The sequence below is a fragment of the Schistocerca nitens genome, chromosome 10, assembly GCF_023898315.1.
Source record: "Schistocerca nitens isolate TAMUIC-IGC-003100 chromosome 10, iqSchNite1.1, whole genome shotgun sequence".
NCBI lineage: Eukaryota > Metazoa > Arthropoda > Insecta > Orthoptera > Acrididae > Schistocerca > Schistocerca nitens.
The window spans coordinates 142,623,968-142,630,490 of record NC_064623.1 but is presented as its reverse complement, the minus strand read 5'-3'; the positions used below and the strand labels follow the sequence as shown (position 1 = coordinate 142,630,490).

Sequence of the window (6,523 nt, the reverse complement as noted above, 5' to 3'; positions counted from 1 at the left end):
CTCTGCTACAGAGAGCTAAGCGAAATTTCATGGCGCACACCTAAGAAGAGCTACTACCAATTCGAAAAACATCGCGTATCAACAGTTCCAAAAACGTTGACAGGAATTATTTAAACCCGTGAGGAAAATACGCGAAATGAGTTCTGATAATTTAAATTTTGTAACACGTTATTGAAAAATTTATTTTAATATGTATTTTGGGGCGCCCCCGCCCCACAGCCATGAGTTACGAGCTGTGCCTGCTAATGAATATACCTCTTGTCTTTCACTCCTGAATAAGTTTTAATTTGACGGACTCTCGTTTCATTTACCGAAGTAACTAAATATTTTTACAATAATGCGAGCCCAGATTCCGTGATTTCTCATTTCTGGCGCAGCTCCAGTCCATAGTGTCTTGCACGGTGTAGTCACATTAATGTAACCAGCACCTATGTTATGAGGGCAGTGCAGAAAGCAACCTCCGGTTGATTTAAAAAAATACACCAAGTTAAATAAAAATATTTTAATATATACATCTTACAACTACATCTTTGCACTATTTTTCTACATAGTCTCCACAGCGATTGAGGCACTTATCGTATCTCTTCACAAGCTTTGAAATTCCTTCTGCATAAAAATCACCCGCTTGTGCCTGGAGCCAGCCTGTGACCGCATCTTGCTGTCACTATCTTGTACAAGAGAGTCTTAGAAATCTGTGGAAAACCAGTAGACAACTCCGACATTGAGAAACGTCGATTTTCACGAACTTTTGCATCAACTGTCTGAACGAGTTCGTCAGTCACCAATGATGGTCTACCACTCCTCTCTTCATCATGAACGTTTTCTCGTCCACTTTTAAATAAACGTACCCATTCACGGACAACTCCTTCACTCATAACTCTTGGTCCGTACACGGCACAAAGCTCACAATGAATAGCTGCTGCAGAATATCCTTTGGCTGTAAAAAACCTTATGACAGCACGCACTTCACATTTGGCGGGGTTTTCTATTGCAGCACACATTTCAAACTGCCACAAAAACTAAACTAGCGCAGGTACGACGTTCACTCGACCACGGCTTGATGCCGACTGACCTGTTGAGTGCGTGAACGCACAGATGGCGTCGCTACTCCCCCCACAACCCGCACTGTGACCAATCAGAGGTTACTTTCTGAACCGCCCTCGTAGATGTCAACGTGCGTTAAACCCATCGATGGAAGCATCTGCCAAAACTGAAGCCTGTAAACTGCTCGCGTGTCGCCGTGGTTGAAGTATACTGTGTATGACAAACTGGCGCTATCCGACACTGGCGACGAAGCAGTCGTGGTGCATCACGGGCCTCAGATCGCAGGGGTGAACGGCGACTGCTGAGGTGTGAATGGGAGATCAAGCGTGTAACTTCAGGGAAGGCGCAAGGCACGTGCGCAACGTGCGGCCGCACGGGGCGGCAAATCTGCCGCCCCCTTTTTTTGCCTCCACCCCACCTTTTTTCTTTTTTTGACAAACTCAACATTCATGCCCAAGATGGGATTCCAAACCAAACCTCAGAGGGAGCGACTTCGGGAACTGTGTCATGGCGCCTCGGCTACCTGCCGGCCGCCACTGTTGAACAAGGGGAGGGAGGAGGACTAATTTCTTCCTCGCCACTGTGGCAGCACCGTCGTGTTTACGCCGGAGGAACAGAGAGGGGGAAGCAGTCTCGCGTACACGCTAGACATGGGCAAACTGAAACACGTAACTGTTTCGAAACAAACGAAACAGTACGTTGCAATGTTTCTGTTTTGGTTGGCAGGCTGGCGTGAGGTCTGGAACAGGACAAGGAAATTAGAATTTAGAAAAAAGGACGTAGCTGGTGGAATACTTAACTTTAATCCGTTAATGAAGAACGTCTTGACGGTACATGAATCAACATCAATAGTAACTGATAATGGCGCCTTGCTAGGTCGTAGCAAATGACGTAGCTGAAGGCTATGCTAAACTATCGTCTCGGCAAATGAGAGCGTATTTTGTCAGTGAACCATCGCTAGCAAAGTCGGTTGTACAACTGGGGCGAGTGCTAGGAAGTCTCTCTAGACCTGCCGTGTGGCGGCGCTCGGTCTGCAATCACTGATAGTGGCGACACGCGGGTCCGACGTATACTAACGGACCGCGGCTGATTTAAAGGCTACCACCTAGCGAGTGTGGTGTCTGGCGGTGACACCACAGTTTCGATACGCTTTTTCCAAACAGTGAAATAGTTTGTGTTTTGTAAACTAATAAACCTACACATTTTATCATCTTGAATGTCGATATAAACTTAAATGAGGTGCGAGAGCTCTAATCATATCGCAGAAAGTATGAAACTATCACTTAGGCGTCTTGGCAGTTTCGTATTGCCTGAAGCAAATGCGCTGCTTTCCTGTCGTGTGACTTTCATACTTTTCAATTGGCTGAGGACAGCCATAGCTGAAGACTGAAGAACCACCACGAACGGAACTGGAGGTGGGAGCAAACTGCAGAAACAACGGATATGCTGCTGGGATTCCCACATTCCGTTAGTATGGGTAATATATCCATCCTGCTAATTTCCATGCACACAAAGGGAATCATTGTGGATAATAGGCACAGTGACTACAGACCCACAAATAACGCCAAATAATTCGAATAAATAACAAAATATAACAGAAAAAAGTTTGTCTTTCAAGGTGTTTCGAACCGTTACTATAAATTCACCATGCTTCCCAGCCCTTCCCGTTCACCATTACACTATCAGTGATATGTCAAACAGATTGCTTGCAATTATACCTATATCAAATTTATGTATATGTCTTATTAATGTCACTCTACGCCTTTTTTTATTCAAAATGTTATATGCTTACTTGCGTTTCTTAATATGATTATTGTACATGACCAGAGAAACGTATGCTATAAAAAAAGTGTAATGTAACTGAATTATTTTCACATATTTTGAATGTGAATAGTATGCGTTGTTTTAATGTTTGGTTAGTGTTTATAAAGCAGATGTTACGCCATTTTGGAACAGGACAGTCAGATAGAAACGAAGCTTTATTTTCGGATATCTTCATAGCTTCATGCTATTGCTTGTCAAAATATTTCGACACTCTTGAAAGTGTTTCACGAAGTGGTATGTTGTGTTTCAGTACCTGTGCCGAGCCCGAATCTCGTCCGACACAGAGCGGAATGAAACATCACTGTTTCGATACAATTAATCCGTTCTAAGCACAGGTGGACTGAAACAGCCTTATTTTGAAAGAACGATACAGTTTCTGTGTCTGGCTCGAAATCGAATCTGGTCCGGCTATCCGAGACAGGGGCGGAATGAAACACCACTGTTTCGAAATAGTGAACCACAGCCGTTCCGAAACACTGAAACAGTTCCACGTATCGATACGCCGTATCGAAACATAGAAACAGTGGCCAAGTCTAGTACACGCTAGTATTCTTACAAGTGGAGCGCTGGCAGCGTGTTACGCGCCGCGCGTCTACTCACAACTAATTTTGCAGAAGACGAAAACTAATTTGGAAATTCCTATGCAACGTTCGATACTGCGGTTACATGTTATGCCTGAAGAAATTTTGCTAAGCCCTTCAATGGCAGTTTCGGAGTGTTTTATTCTTCCCGCATTATGGAAACATGTCCAACACTTAACAATGGCTAGAAGTATTCCGAATGGGTAAATACGCTGTGAGTAATTACAAGGAATAAAGACATTGCTAATAAGCCTGGCGTAAGTTGGGTTTCGACGTATTTTTGAAAATTTTTGCTGTCAATTTCTGAGTGATAGTGGGACGTTTTGGTTTTTGAGCCATGGAAGACCTGTCTGCGCCTGCACGAGCAGCAATTAAACTCTGACCGACACTTTTGTTTGACAATACTACTCGCACACTATCACTGCCAACATTTATTTACTGTATAATGCGTGTAAATCCGTGTTTCATCTTAGTAAACTACTGGTCGCTTTGATTCTGACGAAAACCTGAGAAAGTATGGTCTCTTAGCAACAATGCCCTTTCGTCCGCACAAAACAAAACGTTAATTTTGACACCTTCTAAAACGAAAATCCGTAGACAGAACATTGCTTCTAAGGGTTTCCTTCCTAGCTTTGAAGCTCATTTGACAAAAGTTGTGCAGTTTTCGCAAAGTTCGTATTTCTTTCTATTGTTCGTAACGCTATAGAAACTGCTGCCTGATAATGTATTTATCCACATCATCAGTCACATATATTGTGAGCTTCTTGCTTCTTCTGCTTGGACGCTAGTTTAACTGTAGCCTCGCTGTACCTCGTCACGTGACCTAGTTCCTGGCACTTAGCCTTTCCAGGCAATAGGTATTGTTGCGTTCTCTACAACAAAAACTACAGAATTCGTTTTGGTAGTTGGTGAGGGAGTCAAGATTGGTCAGAAGCACTTTCATTGCGTTTAGTAAGAACAGAAGAATTGGTGCGTCCGAATCTTGGGATGTAATAGGAAAGTACTTTTCATATAACGTATAATTAGTATTGCGCATGTACATTACTAATAAGTTAGAATTTTTCTCCTTCAAGATTGCAGAATAGGAAAATTTATTTTTCTTATGCTCTGTTACTTCAAAAATTGGCTATCGGCAAATAAGCACGCGTCGTCCCAGTAGCTAGAATGAAAACAAAGCGAAGAAAAGTGAAATGATACGGCGATGACTAATTCCTTATGAGACACGAAAGAAGTGACACATGGAAATTACGACAGATGTGGAGTGTCAGTTCTTTGAAATGAACAGCCGCAGTGCAGTGAGTTAATATGTTTCGACTAGCATTAGTACCCGTCGATGGCCTGGTGTGTATTTATTGCATTATGATGTTACCCCATCTCCTTATTCTTTCTCTCTCCATTGTCTTCCGCCCTACTCTTTGACCGTTTAACCTGAGTCTAGTGAAATTTGGCCTGAAATTCAGTTTCATGCGGCTCAGTTCTTATGACTTCATCTCGTGACCAGTGTATCCAACAGTAATATAATTTTCCGTTTACGTGCAGTGGAAGTCACTAGTGCAAGAAGTCACTAGTAATTTCAGCTAACACTCTTGTGATACACGTAAACAGAGCCCAACTTTTCAAATTTAATGATTTAAGTCTTAATTACGTAAAAATAATAGGTATTTTGTGAGGATATTGACTGTGTTTTTTTATGTTACAATCATTCACAGTAATACAAACCATATTGCTGGCCGATGTGGCCGAGCGGTTCTAGGCGCTTCACTCCGGAACCACGCGGCTGCTACGGTCGTAGGTTCGAATCCTGCCTCGGGCATGGATGGATGTGATGTCCTTAGGTTAGTTAGGTTTAAGTAGTTCTAAGTCTAGGGGACTGATGACCTCAGATGTTTCCCATAGTGCTTAGAGCCGTTTGAACCATTTTGAACAAACCATATTTCTAACAAAGGAAAACAGTCTATTATGAACACACTTTCCACCTGGATGCATCCTGGTGATCTTCAGTAACACAATCACTAAATCCGAAGCTAAAACCGCTCGATATGTCTAAAATAACAAATTATAGGTGTAAATAAATCACACCGTGGCAACGGCCTTGCCGCAGTGGATACACCGGTTCCCGTGAGATCACCGAAGTTAAGGGCTGTCGGGCGTGGTCGGCACTTGGATGGGTGACCATCCAGGCCACCATGCGCTGTTGCCATTTTTCGGGGTGCACTCGGCCTCGTGATGCCAATTGAGGAGCTACTCGACCGAATAGTAGCGGCTTCGGTCAAGAATACCATCATAACGACCGGGAGAGCGGTGTGCTGACCCCATGCCCCTAATATCCGCATCCTCCACTGAGGATGACACGGCGGTCGGATGGTCCCGGTAGGCCACTCGTAGCCTGAAGGCGGAGTGCTTTTTTTTTAAATAAATCACACCGAACAGAACGTGTGGGCCACACCGAAACCTAAAACCGCACGGGACAGCTGTCTAAAAACTGGCAGGAGGACCAATCGGTAACAAGTCTCAAAAGCTTACAGAATAGCAGCTTCGGATAAAGAACCGAAAATTACGTCACTACCGAGGCTAACCTACTGCATCGATCAGTACGAATGATACAGAATAGGGCTCCAGGCCAGAGGAGGGAGCGTTAGGGTCTGGGGAATCCCGAGCTGATCTCGTCGTTCTGGAAGTCACAGTGGGTCAACACAAGCGTGCATCTATCCTTGGGGAGCATGCCCACCGCTAGGTGCAGTTCCTCGGCCCAATGACACGTACCAGGAGGGCAACGCAATGTGTCACACAGCTCGCAGCGTTCGTGCGTGCATCGAAGAGCACCAGGATGAGTTTACTGTACTCCCCTGGCCACCACTCCTGGATCACGCTGTTCGCACCACGGATCCTCAACCCAGAATTCTGGAACAGCTGTCCACGGCACTGGTGTCGGCATGACACCACATCTCTGTCGGCGCCTTCCAGAACGTGACTGAACAATGTACAACTCACAGTTCAGTAAAAATAGGGATGAATAATGGTTAAATTTTTTTCTTTCTGGCTGGTACGTTTGGACATTATTACTCACTGGTTCA

General features: G+C 44.3%; 1 pseudogene; it reads left to right on the top strand.

The window, feature by feature from the left end:
* Positions 1 to 5,531: 5,531 nt before the first annotated feature.
* Positions 5,532 to 5,649, top strand: LOC126210926 (5S ribosomal RNA; annotated as a pseudogene).
* Positions 5,650 to 6,523: the final 874 nt, after the last annotated feature.